Genomic DNA, 27869 nt, shown 5'->3' with positions numbered 1-27869 from the left:
TGATGATAATAATAATCTGGGTTACACATTAAATACTAAAACGTTTAGAAACTCCCAGGTCTCATTCAAGACCAGTTGATTGGTCTGTTTGAATTACCGATCCCAACCAGGGTATGTGTGAATGATGTGTTTATGTGTATATGTGTGTGTATATCTATATCTGTAATGTTATGTGTACTACTAATAATGTGCTTTTACTTATACCACACAAGTATACATTGTAATATATATTTATATGCAACATAATATATGTTGTAACAGTATATCATGTAAATATACATTTTATGGCAAGCTATAAAATGCACTTAGTAAGTGAAGGACATTTAAATTATTTCATATAATTAAAATGTATTATGAATAACACTGACAAACCTCTTTTTTTGAGACAGGGTCTCACTCTGTCACCAGGCTGGAGTGCAGTGGTACAATCATTGCACCTCAACCTCCTGGGCTGAAGAAATCATCCCGCTTCAGCTTCCCAAGTAGCTAGGACTACAGGTGTGCACCACTGAACATCTTTGTAAGTAAATGTCCCTTTCCCTTTGTGACTTTTGCTTTGCATAATCTTTTATCTAAAAACAATAGAAAAAATGTTTTCAAATGTTTTGTGAAATCCTGACACTTCATCTGCTTTTTATATTTAGAAAGGTGCATAGTTTAGATAAAATAAGTTGACTTGTTGGGGGAGAAAATCATCTGGCAGATTGTATGTAGATAAAAGGCAAAGCTCTTCAAGAAAAGGAGCACGAAAAAGGAGGGCAGAGGACTGAAATGTTCTGCATTAAAAAATTAGAGGAATTCAAAGTTTGTACCCAGTAGTAGGGAAAAAGAGATGCAGAGGAGAAAATGATGGGAATAGATGGAGGGAAAATGAGAAGGAAAAATTTATCTAGAAAAGCGTAAAAAGAAGGAGAAAGTCAAGCAACATAGTAAGGAAAATATGGTGTAGAATGGAAGAGGGGCTTCTCTGTGCAGGAGTCTGTATGTATGTACAATTTATGCATATCTTTCTGATTCCTGTTAACTATGGAATAAATTCTATAGTTTCCTTTGTAAAAATACATTGCTGGAATTTCCCAAAGTCTTACAGCATCTTAAAGTAGACTAAATTTAATTATTGCATGGTATGACATTACAGAATTTTCACAATGTATTTAACCTAAATACCATTTGATCATAGTAATACAATTTTAGCTATTAGTAATACAATTTTAGGTATTATAAATTCTAAATTAGTGAGCATGTTCAAAAATGAATGTCATCACATAGCTTGATTATTCCTAAAATAGGAATTACTGTAACATATATTTCAAGCATTTTCCTTAATTGAGATTGGTCAGTGAGATAATGGATATTTTTAGGACCCTTTAGTTTATACTTCCAAATTTTCCTTTGGCCTACGAATTTTGCATTATTTCACACTTTATCCGGGTGCATAAGTTTGCCTCCTAGGGTACTCAAACTTCACTAGGTACTAGATGCTTTTTCTTTTCTTAAATTAGCCAAATTGAGGTAAAAAAAAAAAAAGTCTCGATGTGAATTTAAGGTGCATTTCTTTGAACAATGTTTGCACGTTTATAGACCATCTGTATATCTATATTTTTTCTTTAATGAATTGCCTTGCAAAGAAAAACTTTTTCTCGGCTGGGCGCAGTGGCTCACGCCTATAATCCCAGCACTTTGGGAGGCCGAGATGGGCGGATCACGAGGTCAGGAGATCAAGACCATCCTGGCTAACATGGTGAAACCCATCTCTACTAAAAATACAAAAATTAGCTGGGCGTGGTGGCGGGTGCCTATAGTCCCAGCTACTCGGGAGGCTGAGGCAGGAGAATGATGTGAACCACCTGGGAGGTGGAGCTTGCAGTGAGCCGAGATCGTGCCACTGCACTCCAGCCTGGGTGACAGAGCGAGACTCCATCTCAAAAACAAAAACAAAACAAAACAAAACAAAAACTTTTTCTTCTGTTAGAAGTAGTGTAAAAGTCTTTTAGCTATTAAGATGATCAATAATGTATAAGATGTGCTATAATGTAGCCCAACATTATCATATTTTTATTTTGATATGGACATATACTTTCTTTTTTATGTTTATGCTATCCAAACTTCTAATATTTTTCCTTAGGCTTTTTATCACTCCTTGCATATTTAAATGCAAGGAGTTGCATTTAAATATTAAATGGTTCCTCCTAATATTGTTATTATTTAATTCTTATTTTATTAATATGTTTAATATATCTAAGACTTCTTTGGCTAAATGGTGTGATCTGACAATATAGCTATATCATTTTCCAAATTGCTAAATCGGTAGTCCAAATAATGTTTATTACAAAAGCCTCCCTCTTCTTCACTGATTTTTTAAATACTCCAAATTATACATAACATTTTAATGCATTATATTAGTATTTTACTATACCTATGTGAGCATCTCAAAGTTAAAATTATCTTAACTCTCCTTTCTCCAACAATAGTAGAAGAAGGGAAACATAGTGGGAGAAACTTAGAAGTTACACAAATAGAAAAAAAGATTGGTGTTCTGGTAAATACTAGCATATGATTATAGGAGTGGGGAATTTCCATGATCAGATGATATCAAGAGTGTATACTAAATAAATCCAAAATTCTACTTTGGTATTTCTGGAGAATGTAATGTGGTTTATCGCTTTTAAATAATTAATATGTTGTGTTACATTAATCAATTACCTGATATAACATTTCTTACATTCCTTAAATGAATACATTTGGTTACTCTGGATTATTTTGAATAGTCTGTTACACTAAATTGGCTAGTATGCTATTTAGAATTTTATCTATTTCATAAGCAAAATTGGCATGTAGTTGTCTATCATTTAGTAGAGAAGCCATACCATCTTATTAAAATAAATTTTGAGGTGTCTTTCAGTCTACGTATACTTAGTAGATATAGCATTGAAACTAATAAATTGATATTTTGAACTTACTTTTTATTCTGCTCTTTAATTTCTTATTTACTCTAAGTTTCCTTTTAGAAATCTAAATTTGTACAGGCAGATAATTATATTTTCATCTTTTTTAAATTTTTTAAATCACTATGCTTTAGAGCAATAAGCAAACAGTCCATAAGAAAGCTAACTAGGCTGGGCACGGAGGCTCACACCTGTAATCCCAGCACTTTGGGAGGCCAAGGCGGGTGGATCACGAGGTCGGGAGTTCAAGACCACCCCGGCCAAGATGGTGAAACTCTGTCTCTACTAAAAATACAAAAATTAGCCAAGCGTGGTGGTGGACACCTGTAATCCCAGCTACTTGAGAGACTGAGGCAAGAGAATCGCTTGAACCTGAGAGGCAGAGGTTGCAGTGAGCCGAGATCATGCCACTGCGCTATAGACAGTAAGACTCCATCTCAAAAAAAAAAACGGAAAGGAAGAAAGCTAATTAATATGGGGTAGTTCTTTATATTTGGCTTCTGCTTTTAATAAGAATGGCTCTATTCTCTTATTATTAACATAATATTAAGTAATTAAATAAATATTATTTACAGATGAATTAAAAGTATACAGTAATACATTGGATGTTCTTAATTGATCAAGGGCTATACTATTTTACCTGTAGTTCATCAAGGTTATTTAAAATCCTTGAACTACATCAGCATCTATTGATATTTCAATTTCTCTAGCATACATCTTAAGAGAAGCTTCTCTGGAGCCAAAATACCTGGGTTTAAATCCTAGCTGCACTACTTTGTCACTTGTGTGACCTTGTGTAGTTTGCTTCTTTTTGTCATTATTTGCATGTCTGAAAATAGAATGATCATCAAAGTATCTACCTCACAGGATTGTTGTGAGAATTAAAGGCTGTGTGTGTGTATATATATTAAATAATATATTTTATATAATTATATAATACATTATATATAATTATATATAATACATAATATATAATTATGTAAAATACATAATATATATGTTTATTTTATTTTATTTCACTTTAAGTCCTGGGATACATGTGCTGAACTTGCAGGTTTGTTACATAAGTATACAAGTGCCATGGTGGTTTGCTGCACCTATCAGTCTGTCTTCTAAGCACTTAAAACCATACCTGTCCCATAGGAAGGGCTAAATGTGTTTATTATTTTACTCTGAGATGTATTAAAGTGATTGATTTTATTTTCCAATATTAAATTCTTATACAAATACATCTGTATATGTAAACCAATAGGTATTTTAGTTATCTTAGCATTAACCTTCCTTTTTTTTGTTTTTTTTTTTTGTTTTTTTTCCAGTAGAGATGGGGTTTCACCATGTTGGCCAGGTTGGTCTTGAACTCCAGACCTCAAGGGATCTGCCCACCTCAGCCTCCCAAAGCTGTGAGATTACAGGCGTGAGCCACCGCACCCAGCCTCACCTTCCCTATATTGTTTTCCTTAGTGTGGTTGGACTAATATTTTATTTATAGGCTATGGCAAGTTTTGACTGTGTATACTACTTCATGTGTCCATATGTTATGTCCTGTGGTCCAAATTTGTAGAATCTAATTTGTGTAGTTTTTTATTGCTGCCACTACAAATGGCTGCAAACTTATTGACTTAAAAAATACAAATTTATTGTCTAAAAAGTTTTGCAGTTCAGTATTCTGACATGAGTCACACTGAACCAAAATCAAGGTATCAACAGGGCAGTCTTCTTTTCTGGAGGCTCAAGGGAAGAATCTGTTTTCCTGAGTTTTTCAGTTTATAGAAACTGCCTCTCTTTCTTGGTTTGTGGTCTCTGTTATTCCTCCTTAATGACAATTCTGTCATCACATCTCTTTCACTGACTACAACCAAGAAAGTTTCTTCATTTTAAGGATTCATGTAATTAGGTTGAACCCACGTGGATAATCCAAGTAAATTCCCCTAGCTCAAGGTCCATGATCTTAATCACATCTGCAAAGTTTCTTTTTTGCTTTTACATATAAGGTTACAGATTCTTAAGATTAAGAGATGGACATCTTAGATTATTAGTTCTGCCTTCAATTGTATGTGGTATTTTAAGCATCTCCTTACCTATCAAAACTGTACTCCTCACTTAAAATCTCTTGATACCTCATTTACTAATGCTTAGCTGACTCTCTCACTCACACCCTCTAAAATTCTTCCAAAGATTTTGTAACTACCTTGTTTAGTTGTTGCAGTTATTATGTACAAACTTCTCAGATGACTTTACTATGGCTTCTCTGTTTCAGAGACATTTCAGGGGGCACCTTTCAATTATTTCCTAGATACAGACATTAAACAGGAAAAATCATCTCAGTGTACTTTCAGATATTTTCCCTCTCCCCTGGCAGTTAAATTATTTCATATCTAAATCATTCTTCTTCACCCAGTAATAATTAAAATATCTCCCTCTTTCCTCCCTGTATTGATCTGCTTGGGTTGCCATAAGAAAATTCCTTAGACTGGGTGGCTTAAGCAACATAGATTTATTTCTCACAGTTTTGGAGGCTGAGAAGTTCAAGATCAAGCTGCCTGCAAGGTAGGTTTCATTCTGAGGGCTTTTTCCTTAGTTAGTAGATGGTCACAATTTTTCTACGTGCTCATATGACCTTTTCTACATGCATTCAGAGAGATCTCTGGTGTCATATAGAAAATAAAATTTTGAAATATAAATAAGAGTCAACAAATATAAAAAGCAATAAGCTTACATCAACACCTCTCTAATTTTGGAATATAGAAAAACAATAGGTGATGGAAATAAAATAAAATTTATGCTATAATGATATCTTCATTAGGACAAGAATCTCTTTAGCTCCCTCTTGTATCCTTATAATCTATTCATATGATAGCATTAATAAAGCCTGTTTAAAATGATTACAAAGATAAAGAAATATTAGAATATATGTGGAAATAACAATACACCAGGAAAATAAGAACAGGAAGTATTTCTACAAAGAATCATATAGAATTTCTAGAAATAAAAATATGGGGATAGAAATTAAAAACTCATTTTATGTTGTAGAAATCAGATTAGACACAACTGAAGAGAGAATTTGTTAACTGGAAGATACATTTGAAGAAATTACCCAGTATAAAGAGAAAAATAAAGAATTTAAAATATAGAAGAGTCATGGATGATAAAATAAGAAAAAATAATATATGTCCAACAGAAATCCAATATATGTCTAAAAGTATAAAGGGAAAATACAGAGAATGTTGGGAGGCATTGCTTCTGGGTAACAGGTGAGAATTTACTAAAGTATTTGAAAGAGTTGAATACTCAGATTCAAGAAGTGCAAGTGACCCTTATACAATATGGGTTTGAATCATGTGGGTTCATCTATACCTGAATTTTCTTTGCCCTTTGCCATACCTGAGATGACAAGTATATTTTACAAATGATTTTTAAATAACGTTTTCTTTTCTCTAGCTTACTTTATTATAGGAATACAGTATATAGTATCTATAACATCCAAAATATGTGTTAATTGGTTGTTCATGGTATCTATAAGGCTTCCAGGTCAACAGTAAGCTACTAGTAGTTACGTTTTGGAGGAGTCAGAAGTTACATAGATTTTCAACTGTGTAGAGGGTTGGCACTCCTAATCCTAATGCTGTTCAAAGATCAGCTGTATAATATGTCATAAGTAACTTGCTTTATTTTTTTCATTGCTTTCCACTGTTTTTAGAATTCAGACTGAATAACAATATTTAATTTATTTAAAATCTCCTTCAGTCAGACTGGTAACTATATTATTCTAGTGGCAAATTAGTAAATATTAAGGCTTTTATTCTGGCACCATTTCATTTTGTTTTCATATTGGTCCTATGCAAAGCTATGGGATTATTGTTAGTGGGGGAGGTAGGTGTGAAAAGGCCATTCTATTGATTAATGAACTTTTATTCCAGAATTTGTTTTACCACGTTGGAAACCAAGCTTAACCTGTATTTAATAAGCAAGCAGAGTACATTTGAAAACAAAGGGTGTACTCTAAGAGAGACCAAAAAGAAAATTGATGAAGGAAATCTTTAACTCTAGATGGAGTTCAAAACAAGATAAAGTGAAACAGAATTTATGTGACCAATATAGTACCAACTATCAGAGCCTAAATCCAGTTATCAGGCCAATATTGCACATTTAAATTGCCGGTTTCATAGTGATAATTTAAGGTGTGTCCTACCCCTCTAGAAAACACTATAGTGTCTAACACTTAACCTAGTTTATAATGTCTTTTCATTGTGTTTACATATGACAATAACATAATTAGATACAGAATTGCTAAACATTTCCCCACAAGTAGTATTTGTATTTTTGTCTAAATAAATTTAGTTACAAAGAAAAGGCCAGTGGCATCATATATTTGGTTTTTCATGTTATCTTTATTTTTATTTTCAGTAGGTGTGTATAATTTTTCAGTTCTTAAATATAAGAAATGAAAGTAATGAATATGTCTCCATAGAGTATATTTATATCAATTTTATATAAAACAATCTTTTTTTAAACTTAAACTAAGTATTCAAATGCAAATATGTGTTCTTTTTGGTTTTGTTTTAGAAATAATTTTATTATGCAAAATTCATGCATATCAAAATATATAATGTTCACACGAAATATAGAGAATGATACTGAGCTAAATATTCATACAACAAACACCTTGTTCAAGAATTATAACAGTAATAGTACATTGGAAGACATTGTAATAAAATTGCATTCCCTGAGAAAATCACTATTCTGAATACAGTATTCACAATTAATTTGCCTTTAAACATTTTAACAACATATGGATGCATTTCTAAATAAATATGGTTTATTTTTGCATAGTTTTTAACTTTATATGAATGGAAACATTATAAGTTCAGTATGCTGCTATCTACTATTTTTACTACATCTTATATTTGTAGTAGTTATATTAGTTTGTTTTCACATTGCTATGAAGAAACACCCGAGACTGGGTAATTTATAAGGGAAAAGGTTTAATTGACTCACAGTTCCACATGGCTGGGAAGGCCTCAGGAAATTTGCAATCACGGCAGAAGGCACCTCTTCACAGGGAAGCAGGAGAGAGAATGAGATAAAACCATAAGATCGTGTGAGAACTCACTCACTATCATGAAAACAGCATGGGGGAAACCACACCCATGATTCGATTATCTTCACCTGGTCCTATCCTTGATGCAAGGTGATTCTTACAATTCAACGTGGGATTTGGGTGGTGACACAGAGCCAAACCACATTATTGCCCCACTGGCCCTTCCCAAATATCATGTCCTTACATTTCAAAATGCAGTCATTCCCTTCCAACAGTCCCCCAAAGGCTTCACTCATTTCAGCATTAACCCAAAAGTCCAAGTCCAAAATCTCATCTGAAACCAGGCAAGTATCTTCCACCTATGAGCCTATAAAACCAAAAGCAAGTTAGTTACTTCCTAAATACAATGCGGGTACAGGCACTTGGGTAAATACACCCATTCCAAATGGGAGAAATTGGCTAAACCAAAGATGGTACAGGTCCATGCAAGTCTGAGATCCAATAGGGCAGTAATTAAACTTTAAAGTTCCAAAATGATCTCCTTTGATTCTATGTCTCACAACCAGGTCACACTGATGCAAGAGGTAGGCTCCCACAGACGTGGACAGCTCCACCCCTGTGGCTTTGCAGGTTACAGCCCCCCTCCCAGCTGCTTTCACAGGCTGGTGTTGAGTGCCTGTGGCTTTACTAGGCACCCAGTACAAGCTGTCAATGGATCTACCATTCTGGGGTGTGGAGGATGGTGGCCCTCTTCTCACAGCTCCACTAGGCATAGCCCAAATGGGGACTCTGTATGGGGTCTCCAATCTCACATTTCCCTTCCACTCTGCTCTAGCAGAGGTTCTCCATGAGGAGACCTCCATGAGCAGACTTTTGCGTGGACATCCAGGCCTTTGCATACATCCTCTGAATTCTAGATGGAGATTCCCAAACCTAGATTCTTGACTTCTGTGCACCCACAGCCCCAACACCATGTGTAAGTCACTAAGTCTTAGGGCTTGCATTCTCTGTTCTCTGAAGAGCAATGGTCTGAGTTGTACCTTGGCCCCTTTTAGCATGGCTGAAGCTGAAGCAGCTGTACTGAAGGGCACCGGGTCTCAAGACTGCACAGAGCAGAGGGGCCCTGGACCCGGCCCAGGAAACCATTTTTCCCTCCTAGGTCTAAGAGCCTGTGATGGGAGGGGCTGCTGTGAAGGTCTCTGACATGCCCTGGAGACATAATCTCCATTGTCTTGCTGACTAACATTCGGCTCCTTGTTACTTATGCAAATTTCTGCAGACTGCTTTAATTTCTCCTCAGAAAATGGGTTTTTCTTTTCTATTGCATCATCAGGCTGAAAATTTTCCAAACTTTTATGCTCTGCTTCCCTTTTAAACATAAGTTCCAATTCCAAACCATATCTTTGTGAATGCTAAAACTGAATGCTTTTAAGAGAACCCAAGTCACCTCTTGAATGCTTTGCTGCTTAGAAATTTCTTCTACCAGATATGCTAAATCATCTCTCTCAAGTTCAAAGTCCCACAGATATCTAGGGCAGAGGTAAAAAGCTACCAGTCTCTTTGCTAAAGCACAGCAAGAGTCACCTTTACTCCAGTTCCCTACAAGTTTATCATCTCCATCTGAGCTCACCTCAGCCTGGACTTCATGGTGAATATTACTATCAGCATTTTGGTTGAAGCCATTCATCTTGTCTCTAGGAAGTTCCAATCTTTCCCACCAGTTTCTGTCTTCTAAGCCCTCCAAGTCTCTAGGAAGTTCCAAACTTTCCCATATTTTTCTGCCTTCTTCTGAGCCCTCAAAACTATTCTAACCTCTGCCTGTTACCCAGTTCCTAAGTCATTTCCAAATTTTCGGTATCTTTATAGCAGCACCCCACTCTGCGGTACCAATTTACTGTATTAGTTCATTTTTACACTGCTATGGAGAAACACTCAGACTGGGTAATTTATAAGAAAAAGAAGTTTAATTGACTCCTGTTCCACATGGCTGAGGAGGCCTCAGGAGACTTACAGCAGAAAGCACCTCTTCACAGGGTGGCAGGAGATAGAAAGAGTGCTGAGCAAAGTGGAAGCCCCTTATATAAGTATCATATCTTGTGAGAACTCAGTCACTATCATGACAAAGGTATGGGGGAGACTGCCCCCATGATTCTATTATCTCCACCTGGTCTGGCCCTTAACAAGTGGCATTATTAAAATTCAAGGTGAGATTTGGGTGGGGACACAGAGCAAAACCATATCAGTAGTCTTCCATTTAGAGTTGCATCTCTGTATCTGCATGATGTCTTTTCACTATACACATATATTTCCATTTATTTCTGCATTCAAATGTTGACCAAATTTTTGTGTTTGTTGTTATAAACAATATTTCTAATAACATTCTTTCATAAAGCTCCCTATGTAACATGCAAGGTTTCACCAGGGTATATATCTAGAATTTTGAGCATCTTTTCATGTTTTTTAACTGTTTCCTTTTGTGTAAAATGTCTATTAATGTCTTTTCTCTTTTTTGATTATGTTGGGATTTTTTCCTAATTGATTCTTAAAACAATTGCATAATGCTTTTTGCCTAAGTCTATTCTGATTGACATTAACATGGCTATAAAGATTTCTTTCAAGTATTCATGTAATATCTATATATCTATATATACTATTTATATTATTCTGTGTATATATATACATATATACTTACAAAACTATTATTTTAGAAATTTGTATTTTTTTTGTAGTCTATCTAGACAATATTTATAAATAATGACAGTTTTTATATTTTCCACACATTTGTACCATTTATTTTTATTTTTGTTTCTGGGTTACTATGTTTATGTCAAAATGCAATAAAATAAAGAACAGAAATGGGTAAATATGAGTATTCTTGTCTTACTCCTATCTTAATGGAAATAAATTTAACATTTCAACATTGCTATATTATTTAATACAGGCTTTTGATACATATCTTTTTCAGATTAAATAATTTATCTTCTTTCCCTGGTTTTCAAATAGGTGGTTTCTGTTTTGCTCATTTACCATAAGTTGGTATTTACTTTGTCTAAATGTTTTCCTCTGCATCTTTTATTAATTAAGTTCTTCTTTTCCTTTTAAAATTGTTCAGATAAAGAATTAAGTTGATGACTTTTCTAATGCTAAATCCATTTGCATTTCTGGGACAAATCCTACATGGTTTACACATTTTATACTTTGTTGGATTTAATTTGTTCATCTTTATTGGTTTTTGCATCTGGGATCATGATTGATATTGGCCTATGATTTTTCTTTCTTATATGTTTCTTGTCTGATTTTGGTTTTAATATTATATCAGCCACACACATATTTGCATGTGTGGTTGTTTTGGGAAGTGCCCTTTCTTGTATTGTCTTCACAATTATTTGTTTATTTTGGCTATTAACTACATTTGGTATTGTTTAATTTTATTTGGTTGAACCACCCTGTAAAACTTTCTAGCTTTTTTATGTGCTGATTTCAATTACTATTTTAATATTTTAGGAGTTATAGGGCCATTTAAATATTCTATGTCTTCTTGAAGCTCAATTAGAAAGCTAAATTTTGCTGGGAATATGACGAATTAGTCTACATTTTCAAATTTCTAATTCACTGGCATAAATGTTGTTCATAATATTTTTCGACATCATCTAAATCTTTATGGTGTTTACTCCTGCTTTCTTAATTGGAAATGTGCTTATTTGAGCCTACATTCTTTTTATTTTAAAAAGTCTTGCTGAAGATTTAACAGTTTTGTTAGTCTACTCAAACAACATATTCTGGCTTTTTTGATCATGCTAAATGTTTCATTTCTTACATCAATTTTATTTTAATATTTTCTCATCTTTATTTTTAAAATTTTTCTATTTAGGATTGTTTGTTCTGTTCTCATTACTGGAATTTGATTGCATAACTTATTTATGTTTGCCCTATCATAATATAAGTATCTGAAGGCTACAAATTTTTTACTGTTAACTTCAGCTATATCCACTAAGTATTGATATATGAATTTTTCATTGATTTTTAAATATTGTCTAATTTTATTTTAGATAGTAGATTCTTGAGATGTTCTTTTTAAGACCATTTTTATTTCTTCTAAAATATATCTTTTAAGTTAACTTAGGTTTGAATATTATTCAGTTTTTTTCTAGACATGAAGAAAAGGAAATACACTATCCTATGAAAGATGAAGAATCCTGGAGGAACAGAATACTTGGAAGAGTTCTAGTTCAAACTCAGATATTGTGACTTGAAATATCAGACTCCTAGACAAGTGGAAATGTAAAGAAGGCAGATAGACCTCAGAGGGAAATACAGGCCTGAAATATAAGTTTAAAAGTTGTTGGCATAGAGATGTATTTAAAACCCCCGGGAATTGATATGATCTTCTGGGGAGAGAGTGAATGATTAGAACACAAGAGGGCCCAGGACCATAGTCTAAGGAATCCCAGCATCTAGACCTCAGGACACTTCAAGTGATAAAGTTGAGGTAGCTTAATTGATAAGGTGAAGAAACATACTTGTTAAGCAGAGTAGAGAAATAATTTGGTAGCTGAAGGGGGACATTGGTCAAAAATTTTGTTTTGCTTCGTTTTTCAAGGAGGAAAGTACCAGAGCATGTTTGAAGGCTGATAAAAAGAATTCTGGAGAAAGAGAGTGGTTGAAGACAAAAGAAATGAGGAAAAATCTAGAGACGTAAAAATGCAAGGGAACCTAAAATAAAAAGCCTGACAATAATGGATGTTGTCAAGGAGGTGAGACAACCAGAATTTTAATTTAATGTTAGTAGGAATATAAAGAGGAGCATTAATTTCGTTAAAAGGCCCATCAGTTTCTTATAAAAGTAGCCATATACCTACTCTATTATCAGCAATTCGACTAAGCTATTTTTCCAAAGGAAATATAATCATATGTCCATAAAAAGAATGTTCAAGGGGGGTGAGGGATAAAAGACTACATACTGGGTAGAGTGTACACTGCTTAGGTAACAGATGCACCACGATCTCAGAAATTACCACTAACCAACTTATCCATGTAAGAAAAAGCCACCTGTACTCTCAAAACTATTGAAACTAAAATCATAAATAACAAAGAATATTCATGGAAGTTTTATTTATAATACCTAAAAACTAGAAAAAGCCCAAGTGCCCATCAATATGAGAATAGATAAATAAACTTCACTGTATTCAGAGAATGTAATACTATTCAGCCATAAAAAGAAACAAACTACTGATACATTTAGCATGGATGGATCTCAAAAAATGATTTGCAAAGTGAAAGAAGCCACCCACAAAGGAGTACATACTGTATTTATTCCATTTTATATGAAGTTCTGAAACAAGAAAAACTAATCTGTATTGAAGAAACAGAACAGCAGTTTCCTCTCTTGGGGTGGAAGTAGAATATTGATTAGAAACGGGATGAGGGAATTTTCTGGGATACAGGTAGTGACCTATATCTTGATAGGGGGTTGGGTTATACAAATGTATGCATTCATCAGAACTCAGCAAGTATATATTTCTTGTGTATGTAAAATGTACTTGAAGAGAAAAAAATATGATAAACATATATTAACCTCTAGTTAATTATAGGCATGCTGATGTATTTAGGGAAAGTGTAATGTTGTCTGCAATTTCTTAGAAATGCATTAAAAATTATAAGTTGGATTGATGGCTAGATAATTGGATATGTGATGAAACGTTTATAGTAAAATATCAATGGTAGAATTTAGGTAGTGGCCACATAAATGTTCACCTTGAATCTGTTTGAAATTTTGTATCACAAAATATTGGGAAAATAGGCAGTAAGGAGATAGTGTCTGGAGCGTTTTGCTTGGACTGTTTTGTTTTTTTATGCCACTGCAAGGGTTTGGATGGGAAAAAAATGATTCAGAGAAGTGCTGATCCTGAAATGAACCAACACTGACTGAAAAAGAAGAAATGGACATAATTAAGTCACTTATGTAGGATAAAATTTTTCAGAAAACTCAGTGGCAAAATTATAAGAAGTTTCTGCACATTTTGTATTACCCAACTTCCCACCAGTTTGTAAGATTCTTAAGGGTGTAGCCAACATATATTTTTCTCTGTACACTTGACCTGTGGTGACCATGCAATGACGTTTCAATTAATCAGGTGCTCCTCTTCTTCTTCTACCATATTCCTGAACCATGCAAATGGCCAAAAATCAAGATCTTGTAACTGCATAGAGAATCTTCTTTTCCAGTCTTTTGGTGAATTTAAAATCTATTCTTCACTTTAAGGATCTTTTCTTTTGCTCTCTAAATGTTTTGGAGTCAAATGCATCTTCATTTCCTTTTTTGCATGTCCCTCTGACAGATGATGCAAGCTGGCAGAAGATGAGAAGTATTTAAAGTGTAGCAGCAGGGCTCAGTTCACATAAAGCAATCATCTTCTCCTCCAACACAGTCTTGATCACTCTGAACTGTGCTGGTTAAACAAGTCCAATCTCACTATAGTACCTCATACAGGATTTGAATTTTCCTTAGAGGGGCATGCCCTCATTCATTTGTTTGCATGTTTGCATTTTCTGTGGCAAGCAAGGACGAAAAACAAATGAAAGGTGAGGGTCATCTCTAATGGAGAAATGCTGATGTAGACTAACCTGAAATGTGCTGTTCTGGGCATCAGGGCAAACCTAAGCATCCTTTATGGAAAAGGAAAACACCACACATAAGAAGCACTGCCATCCCTAAAATGTTCCCTAAACCCAGTGCGCCCTTTATGGGCACACTATATAAACTGGACCAAGAAATCAAAAGCACAATAAACATTTTTGTTTTCTTTTTTAAATGACAGAAAGTTTCAGTTATGTTCTACCATCCAGGTTGAGGAAAAAAAGTCAAAGCAAAATGAGTTGAAAAGTGGCATGTACATTCAAAATTTAAATTTCTTTCCAGTTCAGCAATGTTAGATGTCATAGGTAACACAGGGAATACTTATTTAAGTGGTTCATATACTCTTAGAAGGAATCAAGATTAAAATGAGGAGGTGCACATAATAGCGTAAAAAGGAGCAAAATCTCAAGCTTTTTTCTAGGTGAAAGATTAGTCATTTAAGTCCTTTGAATCCAGAAAGCAAACAGCAACTGCTATATTTGCTTGCTTTAGAAACATGCTTGTTAAAAATAGTTCTCTAGACATTTCTACTCTGTTAAATATCTAACATACACTTTTTTAAAAACCACCCTTTTCTCTACTCATCAAAAATAAGGAGCTTTGAAGTACATTTGATGTGATCAAACATGAGTGGACATATAAACTCTGCTTTAAGTAGCATGACACATCCAAGCATTTAAAAATATGTTTAGAAATTTTAGTATACCTTATATTGAGGAGTTTTGTTTTTATCTTTGGTATCGTTAGTGCTGTTCCAGAGTAGGTTAGTATATTCTTTTATTATCAAACATAAAAACAAATGAGAAAACATTTTTATTTCAAATTCTGATTTTTTTCTTCCACATTCTAGTCGTTACTGGTATTAGACACGAAGACATGTAGAAAGATAAGGGACAAGACACAGATAACGCAAATAAAAATTGAACAAAACACAGGAAGATGACATTTACAATGCAGCTGACAAAGCCAGTCACTTCACTTTAAATAATGTGGCAGGCTGCAAAACTATAGTAATTACTAGAATTTCATTTTCATTAACTAATAAACCAAGGAAAACAATTTAAGTATCTGAATGTCATTTTTCAAATGAAAATAAACTGTAAACATTTGAATAACATCACAGCAGGGATAATATACCTAAGGAAATCTATTGAAATATGTTAGTGGATTCATCCTCTTCTATCACATTAAAACTGCAATTGACTGTAAACCTCCTACCACTCTCCACTGAGACTTTAATTGTAAAGATTCCTGTTACATATCATATTAGAATTTAGTTAAAATTGTAGAACACATTATTTCCAATCAGACAGCCAACCATCACTCACGAAGATTTTTAAAAAGGTGATTAATAATTCATCTCAGATAAGGAAAAGATCTATATTTATACCATCTTCTCAGCCACCATAAACTACCTGACAATTGTTCAGTAATGATGCCCAGTAAATTCTTTAAAATGGTAATTTGTCATTCTGTCACTTCATTTGTGACCTAAAATTCCTCACTTGAGGCATCATCAAATAAATTAATCACTTTCCAGGATCCATTTCTCTGTTCTGCACGTTATTATGCCGGGGCTCTCTTGTGTTTCTCTTCATTTACATATATTTAATGGCTGAGCCGTGGTTCACGATGGCACATAACGCACACATCTCATTACAGGTGAAATATTCTAACTGCCACTATCACTGGGAAAGAAAATAACTCTCCCAATTTAATTTTCCTGATGTAACAAAACCATGATTCTTCACTATGAAATGTTGATGCCATCCATCAGTCACAATCAATAAAATCATCATAGAAGTACGCCTTCTTCAGCATCTTTCCTTCATACTGGTATTATTTGAGGAAGGTAATTAAACTCATAATATGTAATGAATGTAAATGAAGTAAAAATCCTCATGTTAGCTCTCTAACTATGCTTATATTACAGCGTTGATTTAAAATATTTTTCCCCAACTTACAAATACATAAGACCCAAAAAAAGAGCTATCAGCTGTAAAGACAATATTCATCAATAAATAGAACTAATTTTAAAGGAGCATTTTAAATGTAACAGTACCAAGTATTAACTATTTATAGATTTTTCACTTAAAATGATACATTCTCTTTGGATTTACATATTTCCAAGCTTTCTGGAAATGTAGCTAGTAGTTTGGATGTACATGTTATCATGTCACTAAATTAGTGATTTTTTTTCAGTAACCTGGTCTACTTGATTCCTGCCATTTAAAGGCTGCAGGTACCATCTGTTCTCAAGTAAGAAATTTTCTTGTTGAACTGGCAATCTCGCCAATCTCTGCCTTAAAAAGCCTATGAAAATGTAGATCAAAGAAGCAGGACATTTTGCAAACAGTGGTTTGGGAATTAGCCCTTCAGAACTATTTCCACATACTGTAAATATTCATCTCAAATTGCTATCGTATTATTTTTGTAAAGGTCAATAGGGAGTGTTTTAAAGTAAACCAGTGTCGCATAAACATCACCCTGCCTCTAAGTATGTTACTACTTAATTTAACATTCATTAACTAGTTCTCCCCACATACCTAGGAACATTAATTTCAGGGGAATGGTGCCTTATAGAAGTCCGTTTGGAAGGAGGATTCCCTTCACTATGAATTCACCATCAAAAGAATGGCGACTTTCTTTATCTTGGAAGTGGTCCCTGTTTGCCTGTTTAAAATAATGCTTGCAAGAGTGTCTAAAATATAAAGTGAAATATTAATTGTACATCTCTGTAACAAAGGAGAAAGTAGGTGAATACCACTGCTCCACAGATGAATGACCTAACTACAATATTGACAAACCATCTACACAGTACTATTTTCCTTCCTCATTAATTATCATATAGTTATTTTTAATGGGCACTTATTCAAGAAAAAAAAGACCGCAAGTGCAGTTTGTATGTGTTTTCATTAACACAGCAGCAGTCTGTTAACCTAAAGCAACACACTAACACTCACAGGCCTAGCTGGAAAATAGTGATTGACCACTTTCCGGAGTTTTTGGGGGACTGCCTAAGGTGCATCTGCATTTTGGAAAACGCAATCAGTTCAGACTGAAGCAAGAACTGACAGCTTTCATGGGTGTTCCTATATGAGACAGGACTGTAGTCCCAGATGATCTTCTGGTATGGAATACAGCTCATTGAATCTTCAAGTACACCTCAAAGTGACTTGGAATGGCTCATTGTGATGATGGTGATAGGGGATAGAAAATGAACTTCTACCATAATCTGACAAAACAGATACAACTCATGTCCTATAGATAATATTATTAGGATGCAGTGGTGTGGATTAGAAGACGTAAGCTTGAAAAGTTTTTGGAAAATATCATAAAAACTATAGACAAATAATGCTAAATGTATTAAAACAGAGACACTGGGCAGGATATATTAAACTGCTTTAAACAATAGGAAAAAGAGAGAAAAATGCTATTTATGAATCACGAATAAACGCTATGCATTTTAGCAAATTTGGTGCTCTGAATATTTAATGAACTAAACTACATTTTAAGAATAGAAAAATGAAGGTGAATAAGGTTCATGGCATGAACAAAGGAAAGAGGAAAGATCCTTGCAAGTACAAACGCCTATATTAATTATGTTAAATGTATCACAGAAACTAGTGATTGCCCACATTGTGGAAGAATGCACTTAACAAGACCAAACCTTCAATGGGAATAGGAGACATTTCTTTATTATTTAAATAATCTTCTCCTTTTTGCAGAAGCATTCACTCCCCCAGTCATATTTATATTATAATTCTACTAACAAAACCTGTCCAAGCTCAGATCCTTTGATATTTTACTCATAGACACCTAGCCATTAAGATGTGTACCATAGTAATAGCACTAGAAAATATTGTTACTACAATTGGTTGCCTCAAATATCGTTTTCTCAGATCACAGAAAATTTGAGTTAACGGTTAGTAAACAGTTGCTAAATTAATGCTGCTTGGGGACTTCCAAGTAAACTGAAGTTTCTATGGGGCTAATCTTAGTAAACCCAAGGTAGAAAGCTTAGTTTAGCCATCTGTCTATGGCCAAAGGCCAATGTTTATAGACTTAAATAACCAGTTTTGCCTGAGACAAATCATTGGTGAAAATCTGGATTACCCTAGAATGCAAAGCAGTGCACTGGGGCTCAACCAGGCTGTTTGATCCACTTGTTAACTATGTGACTTGCATAAGTTACTTTTCCTCTTGAGAGTCTCTTTTTCCTGATCTGTAAAATGGGAACTAAAACAAAACAAAAACATAATTCATAGGGTGGCTATCAAAATAAATAAGCAAATGGGTGAAAGGGAGTTATAGAGCTTTAAATAATAGGCTAAATTACATTTCTTTTTCTTTGGTGGTGTATTGGTCTGCTAGGGCTGCCATAACAAATTACCCAGACTGGGTGGCTTAAACAACAGAAATGTATTTTCTCACAGTTCTGGAGGCTGAAAGTCCAAAATCGAGGTGTTAGCAGGTTTGGTTTCTCCTGAGGCCCTCCTCTCCTTGGCTAGCAGACAACCACCTTTATGTTCTATACTTACACGACCTTTTCTCTGTAAGCTCACATCCCGTGTCACTTTATTTTCTCATAAGGACACCAGTTATTTGATTAGGACCCTACCTTATGACCTTATTTAACCCCAGTTTTCTCTTTAAAGGCCCTATCTCCAAATAGTCATATTGGGGTTAGACCTTTAACATCACTTAGGCATTTGAGGCAGATTAGACATCCTGTCTTTTTGCAGTTAGGTAGGAATTTGTGGCTAGTTTTGGCCAATTGGTCATGATTCTGTGAGATCATTTTAACTCTTTGTGCGAAGCTCTCCAACACTCTATTTTCCTGCGATAGTGATCTGATCTTGAGTTGAGATGAAGTTTCACAAGACCTCATGAGGAAGCCCAGTCAGCTGGGTATCTACATGGAGGAAAACAACCGTGTTGTGACTCAAAACTGCACCAGACTTTGCAGGCACAAGAAATAAACCCTTATTTTGATAAACCACTGTAGAAGGCATGTCCTAAAGTGAGCCCCGATGAGTTGTGCCCTTATATAATCTATTATCGTTGAGTGTAGGCAAAACCAATAACTTGCTCTTACCAAGAGAACATAGCAAAGGTAAGTGGATGGTCAACTCCTTGAATAGGTTATGTCACATGGCGAAGATAATGGGATGTCATACCATGACTGTATTATGTTGTTAGAACAGACTCTATCTTACAGACTATAGGAGAAAGACTCTCCTGGTGCCCTTAGAAGCTGCTATGATATGAATTGCCCAAGGAAAAGGACACCCAGCAAGAAACTGTGGAAGGTCTCTAGGTCCTGAGGGCATCCTCTAGCCAAAAGACAGCAAAAGAGCTGGACCCTTGGTTTTAAAATTTTAAAGAACAAAATTATACCAACAAGTATGTGAACTTGGAAGAGGACCTCAATCTCTAGAAAGGTACACAGCCTGGTTAACTTCTTGTGTGTAGCTTTGTGTCTTTCTGAGCAGAAAACTCCAGTAAATTGTGCTGAGACTTCTGATTCATTAACACTGGGAGATAATAAATGTATTTCACTTTGAGCTAATGAATTGGTAATAATTTGTGGGCTGTAGTAGAAATGTAATACAACTGCTGAGATTTGGAGGCTTTTTGCCTTTACAGAAAAGACCTGTCTTGACTGACATTGGAACAACTGATTAAGGTGAAAGCAATAGGGGCTGATTGCCAAAGCATTTGGATAGAGGGTGGGTTGAACAGTCACAACCAATGTGAGTACAGAAGACTGGACTGATACCACTCAGAAGCGTGTCACACACAACTCCTACCATTACTAGTCTCTCACTTGCATTTGTGTCTATTGAAAAATGGGAAGAGACATACTTCTTGAATTTCAAGATATCACAAAGTTTAGAAGGCTATCAAAAAGATTAGATTTCAGAAATAAGATCTGAGGATACCTGTAAGTATAAATCTAACAAATATCAATTAAAATGAGACAAAAAGTAGGCTCATTTTTACCAAATCCTGCTCTAAACTTTAACAACTACAACTACTTAATTTACACGCCATGAATTCAACTGTTCCTCTTACCTAATATAAGAGGAGTAAACCTGAAACAATTATCTTTCATTCTGGAATATTTGACACCACATTTAATCTGATGTCCTCTTCTTTCCTCTCTTTAGTATCTTCAACAAAAAACATGTATTAAGGACCATGCGGGCTTATACGCAGAATAAATAACAGAAACAATCCCTGCATATGGGAAGCTTCACATCTAAGATATTCCTTTGCACTCATTAAAAGAAAAGATGGATATAGTTAAAATACAGTCATGAGTTGCATAACGATGCTTTGGTCAACCATGGACCATGTATATATGACAGTGGTCCCATAGATTATAATATGGTAGTTTTACTGGAGGTTTTCTATGTTAGATATGTTTACATAAACAAATACTTATCACTGCATTACGATTGAATAGAGTACTTACTACATGATGTACAGATTTGTAGTCTAGAAGCAACATGCTATACCATATAGTCTAGGAGTGCAGTAGGCTATACCACCTAGGTTTGTGTAAGTACACTCTAGGATGTTTCTGCAATGACAAAATCACCGAATGATGTATTTCTCAGAATGCATCCCTGTCATTAACGGTCACATGACTGTAGTGAAATACACAATTCTTAGGCATGTAAAGAACTAAATTCTTTAAAGCTTAGAAAACGGCTGGCTGATGAGTCACACAATGGGATCTTAAAGCATGACAAATTCAGAGTCTTTGTTTGCTTGTTTTTGTTTGGGGGTTGGAACACCAAACAAAACATCAGAGACGGCCCTGGTTACTTCAAAAAGGCAACATCACAACAAAAATAATAAAGTGCAATATTTTCTCTACAGTATGTAGAACATCAACAAGTACATTAAGTAAATAATCTCTCTTACACACATTGCCATGGGAATCCATGATAAGAAAGCTCATGGTATCTGTTTGTATATAAACTCAGTAATATTCTCTACTGTCCAATAGAATATAAACACAGACCTCATTGAAAGCATGGTACTGTCTCATTTAGTCTTTGATTTTTCGTTTTTGATTGATTTTATAATATCTCATTCAAAAATGCTAAAGTGGCTTCCTTTTTTTCCTCTTTTGACAATGGATTGCAATAGGTACACTGAGTTCTATATTAAGGACTTTTGAAATATTTAAAAGGGAGAAGTTGTTTATTGTGAATAATGCTGCTGTAATTCAGATGGGCAGTGGGTATGTGGACTTGAACATTTTCAGTGAAACAATGTCCAGTAAATATAGGAGCATTTTTTCACCTCTGTATATTTTGCAAAATTGGATGGAATGGAACTGACAAGTACAACTAACTAATTCCAAAGTTTCTCCTAATTAAGTCATTTTAGTTCTAGAGAGGAAAACTTAAACCCTGAAATGTGGTCTCCCTGTTTTTCTTGTTACACAATATAGTGAGGGTTTTTTTTTCTTTTAAATTATTAACGTCACCATTTGCTGTTTTGGTGTTCTGTGGTACTCAATTTCAATGACAACAATTAGTAGTAGACGTGCATTTGTTCCTCAATGCTGGGAATTGAATTTTTTTTATAAGCACATCCTGTTTTCAGTAATTGGATATACCACCAAGGAGTAAAACAAAGGATGAAACATCCTTCAAAGGAAGACAAATGGAATTAATATTCCAACCGGGTAATTACAATCCACGAGCCTAAAAAAACTCTTGTCCTTTCCTTTTCAGTCCCAGATTATTGTGCAACATGGCTCTGCTCTGTACACTTAAAGCCTACTTTCTTACACCAAACACAAGAATGCTTTTCAAATTTGGGTTAAAATAATTTATTTTAATGTTTAGACAAATGAGTTCTTTGACTTTTTGGGAATTTTCTGGCAAAATACAGCAAAATAACTAATTTTTCTCAGTGTTCTTGCTGCTCCTATCTTAATTTAAGGTTCAAATAATATGCATCATTTACATGACACAATGTAACATGTAAGATTTATTTTGCTGAAAATAAGTGTGGAATTAATGTTAAGAATATGGACAGGAGTCATACAAACTTGGTTCAAATCTTAATAATGTCATTTGTTAACAGCATGAAGCATGACGCTGGGAAAGTTACTTAAATATTCTTGGTTTTCGCCTATGCACAATAGTAATAGTTTTTATCTTATTGTACATAATAATAGTAGTTAACCTTTGTGAGCATTTAATATGCATCAATCACAGTTCTAAATCTTTACACATATACTGAGTCATTACATGAACCACTTGGAATTTTTTCTGGTATATTCTGAGCACTCAATAAATGTTAGCAATAATAATGATAATTATTAGTATCAGTAGCAATCCTAATAATAGAAACAGATGTAGTAGAGTTCTTACCTCATTGTAATACCATTTGTTGTTATAGATTACAAGCCAGGCTCTTAACCTAAAGGGTGTTTCAAAAGTTCTCTTTCAGTTCTAGTAAGAAATTCAGAGAATATGTTATGAAGATGTATCAAGGAGAATGAAAATTTCACATTAAATCCTTAATATTTTTAAACTGACTTAAAAATATACTATGTATTGGCACAAAGTAAGTTACATATAGGTAAGTATAGGAAAGCCATCTAGAGAAAACATAGATTGTAATGTCAGTTCTGAAAATTAATAGAGCCTTACTGAAATACTGAACACTTGTCAACTCTCACCTTTTCTATTAAAAATACAGCTTTTGTGATGATGGGGAGATGCTGGGTGTAGGAATAAAAATTGAAAATGTTAGGGTGCCCTTCTTCCCTATGAATATTACAACTGATTACAACTGCTCTGTCTTTGGACCCAAAAGGCCCCACACCTCTTAAGTGGGAATAGAGTAAGAAGCAACATATTGCATGCATACACCTTTGTGCATGCTCTCAAGTGTATCCACTGCACTCATGAGCACATTTTCTCCCTAGTTCACTCACTTATTCCTGGGAGAGAAAATTTACTGGAATAAATTTATAATCTCAAACATCAACTCTCTTTTGAAACTGTTAAAGGATATCAATAAGTTTTGCCATCTATTTTAAAGTTAAGTCAGCATTTTGTTGTTCTTTGATATTTTTTAAATGTCAAATAAACACATGCTTCTTGTTAAAAAATAAATCAGTTCAGTAGGACGTAAAGTAAAAGAGCTAAATCCTCCATTCTACTCCTTTGAAGGAACCATTGCTGATGATAGATTGGTTTACATTTTTGCAGGTATATTCTAAACAAAAACAAATACATTCATACACACAGATTTTTCTACAAATTAAGAATATAAACACATCATTCTATGACTTGCTTTTTTCTGGACAACATATGACTATCCTTTCATGACAGTGCTCATAGCTTTCTTTTAACAAATATTTGAGTACTCTACACACATTGTGAAACAAAACAAAATCTGGAGCTTACATTAGATAGGGTGATCAAGAAAGTAGGAGGGGATATTTGAACAGAGGCTTGAATAAATATATGAGCATGCTGTCCCAGGAAATGGATTTATGATTAGGACATATAGATTGGTTCCATATTTCTACTATTTCAAGGAACTGAGTGATCAGTCCTATGTCAAACAAATGCTGTGTACTTCTGTGTTTTTCCATCATAAAGATTTCTAAAAGTACAATAGATACACATTTAAAATGTTGACAACTATTTCCAAATTGTTCTCCAGTCTAGTTTTACTAAAGTACCTCAATACCTGACACCAAGACTGTGTAAGTATTCTATTTTCCCAAAACCTTGCCAACCCTGTAGACTGTCACACTTTTTCATTGTTCTGTAAACTTAATGGTGAGAAATGGCATTTCTACTTCCATTTCCCTGATTACCAGTGAGTTTACAGATCTTATCCTATATGTTATGACAATTATTATTGTTTTTTATCTTCACTACCTATTTATATATGCATTATTTTTTTCCTAAGGGATGTGTAAGAGCTCTTTTTATATTCAATTTCCCTTTTCTATCAGTGGGGTTGAAAAAAATTACCCAGTTTAATATTGATCTTTTGACTTTGCTTATGCTGCTTTTCTTAACAATTTTAGAAGTTTTGTATAGTCAAAAATTACTAGTTTTCCCAGATCTATTCATCACTGAGTACCTACACTCTTTCCTAGGAGGCAAAGATATAGGATTAAAAACAATGTTTACAGGCCGGAAGCAGTGACTCACACCTGCAGTTCCAACATTTGGGGAAGCCAAGGTGGGCGGACCACTTGAGCCCTAGAGTCTGAGACCAGCCTGAGTAACATGGTAAAACTCCATCTCTCCAAAAATTATCCCAGTGTGGTGGTGCGCACCTGTAGTCCCAGGTACTCAGGTGGCTGATGGGAGAATCACTTGAGCCAGAGAGGTCGAGGCTGCAGTGAGCTGTGTTTGCACCACTGCACTCCAACATGAGAGACAGAGAAAGACCCCGTCAACAGAATGAGACCCTGACTCAATTAAATATATATATATATATATATATATATATATATATATATATATGATTCCTATGTCATGCAAAGGATGAGGATAAGCAAGAGAGAGAGTAAAAAAGTGTTTGGGGGAGGGGGCTACTCCTTTATATAAAGCAATCAAGAAAGGCCTCTCTGAGAGGATGCTACTTAATAAGACTCTAAAAGAAAGTAAGGAAGTGAACCACATAGGGGAACAACAGATGAAGCAGGATCCTACTAAGTGCATGTGAAGAATGGCAAAGAGGCCAAAGGCTGAGGGGATCCGTGAGTGCTAGGCTGTGATGTGAGAAGCCACTGGAAGATTGCGAGCAAAGGGGTGACATTATCTGACTTACATTACAAAGGATCATTCAGGCTGCACCACAAGGAATAGACCATAGGAGATGAGAATGAAAGCTAAGTAGACAGAACATTTATCAGGAAATTGCAATAGCCCAGGTAAGAGATGTCGAGAGCCTCTAGGCATTTGGACACACTTATAAAAAAATGTACTTTCATTAAATGTATAAAGACAACCAAGCATGGTGGCTGACACCTGTAATCTTAGTACTTTGGGACCCAGAGGCAGAATCATCACTTGAGCTTCAGGAATTCAAGTCCAGCCTGGGCAGCACAGTGAAACTTTATCTCTACAAAAAATTTAAAACCATTTGTTGAGTATGGTGACACGTGCCTATAGTCTCAGCTACTTGGGAGGTTGAAGTGGGAGGATCACTTGAGTCTAGGAGGTCAAGGCTGCAGTGAGCTGTGTTTGCGCCACTGCACTCCAGCCTAAGAGACAGAGAAAGAGCCCATCAAAAAAAAAAAGAGTATAAAGACAGTATTTACATATATTTTCAATTTAATTTAGGTAACTTATTTTAGAGTAAAAGGTAAAATAACATTTCAGTGCCTTTTTCCCACATGTACCTATGTTAGGATTGAATGTTACACACTTAGATCTTTTATCCACTGAGAACCTATTTTGTAAGGGACAAATTGAACATCAAATTTTAAGGGTTTTTCTCACAAAATGCTTTTATTCAAACAATCATTTATTTAAAAATTTATCTCTTCCCCACTGGTGTGAGAACTTTTATTTCTATATGTACAGTCCTTCATCACTTAACAATGGGGAAATGTTCTACAAAATACATTGTTAGACAATTTCGTCATTGAGCCAACATGCTAGAGTGCATTACACAAACCTAGATGGTATAGCCTACACCTAGGCTACATGGCACAGTCTGTTGTTGTTAAGCTACAGACCTGTGAAGCATATTACTGCACTAAATACTGTAGGCAATTTTAACAAATAGTAAGTATTTGTGTATCTAAGCATTTTTAAGCATACAAAAAGTACATAAAATACAATATACAAGATTTTTAAAATGGTATACCTGTATAAGGCACTTACCATAAATGGAGCCTGCAGGAGTCTGGCTGAGTCAGTGAATGAATGGTGACTGAATGTGAAGGCCTAGAATATTACTAACACTACTGTAGACTTCATAAACATTGTATATTTAGGCTACACTAAATTTATTTAAAAATAAAGTAATTGAACTATAACATTATGATGACTACACCATCACTAGGAGATAGAAAATTGTCAGCTCCTTTATCTTCTTACAGGGTCACCACATTGTATGCAATCTATCATTGACCAAAACATCTTTATGCATGCCCAAGTGTACTTGAATATATTTCTGGACCGTGAATTCATGGATCTGTCTCTTTATCATTGTGCCAGGAAAATGTTATTCTAATTATTGTTGCTTTTAATATATTTAATATATTTCTAGATTTAGTAAAGACAGTAAAATCATTATCTGATATAAACTAGCTACAACCCTTCTATAAATCTATTTATGATAACTGACGTTCTCTATCATCATTATAAACTGAAAAAAGCAGAAAATAAGGGCCAAAAAAAAATGATGCTTTTTGAAATGTTACTTACATTTCAGAATTGTTTCATGGCCATTAGCACATGTCCCCAAAACTAAACCCTTCCTCTGTCTTCTGTGTTTCTTCATCCTCTGTTTATGAATTTCTATGATCCTCTATGAAAACAAATACTTCATTATGCTGTGTCTTATGTCTAATTGTTTGTGCATCCAAATCTGCAGATTTCCAGATGCTGGAGGACAGAAACACTACATATTAAATTCAAAGAGCTTAGTCATTTAGCATAGTTTGAAGCAAGGCTTTTTAAAAATTTTTGATGAAGTCCAATTTATCTATCTTTTTCTTTTGTTGTCATATTGTTTTGCTCTTATTTTGATGCCATATGTAAACAAACCATTGTCACATCTGCAATTATGCAGTTTTAGCCCTATCTTTCTTCTAAGAGTTTTAGTTTTAGCTCTAGCATTTAAGTCTTTGAAAAACTTTTGAGTTACTTTTTATATATGATGTGATAGAATATAATATCATTCTTTTGTATATGGATATCCAATTTCTCAATATCATTCACCTAAAACACAATTTTTCCCCCATTGAATGGTTTTGGCATCTTTGTCAAAATTAGATTAACTTTCTTTCTCTTTTCAAAATGGTTGACTAGAAACATCAGATACCAGTTTCCTTCAGGAAAAGAAAAAAAAAGTTATCGAAGGGAAAGTGAAAACCTCACAGGAAGAAACTGGGGCACAGACAAAGAAGGAAGCACGAGGCTGGCAGGGATTGGCTGGGAACCCAAAGGACTTGTTACTTCATCAAAAGGATAGGTGTGTGTCGTATTGTCTCCCTTTGCCCCTACAGTAGACT

At 34.5% G+C, this 27869-nt stretch overlaps 1 long non-coding RNA gene across 1 annotated transcript; it reads left to right on the top strand.

The window, feature by feature from the left end:
* The first annotated feature begins 458 nt into the window (after positions 1-458).
* Positions 459-27750, top strand: LOC131383059 (uncharacterized). The gene is made up of 3 exons (XR_009212778.1): positions 459-520; positions 12584-12737; positions 27667-27750. It is a non-coding gene; the product is annotated as an uncharacterized LOC131383059 (long non-coding RNA).
* The last annotated feature ends 119 nt before the right edge of the window (positions 27751-27869 follow it).

The sequence above is a fragment of the Hylobates moloch genome, unplaced genomic scaffold (genome assembly GCF_009828535.3).
Source record: "Hylobates moloch isolate HMO894 unplaced genomic scaffold, HMol_V3 SCAFFOLD_1, whole genome shotgun sequence".
NCBI classification, from domain to species: domain Eukaryota; kingdom Metazoa; phylum Chordata; class Mammalia; order Primates; family Hylobatidae; genus Hylobates; species Hylobates moloch.
Note: the sequence above shows the minus strand (reverse complement) of the source record. Positions and strands in the feature narration are given on the sequence as shown.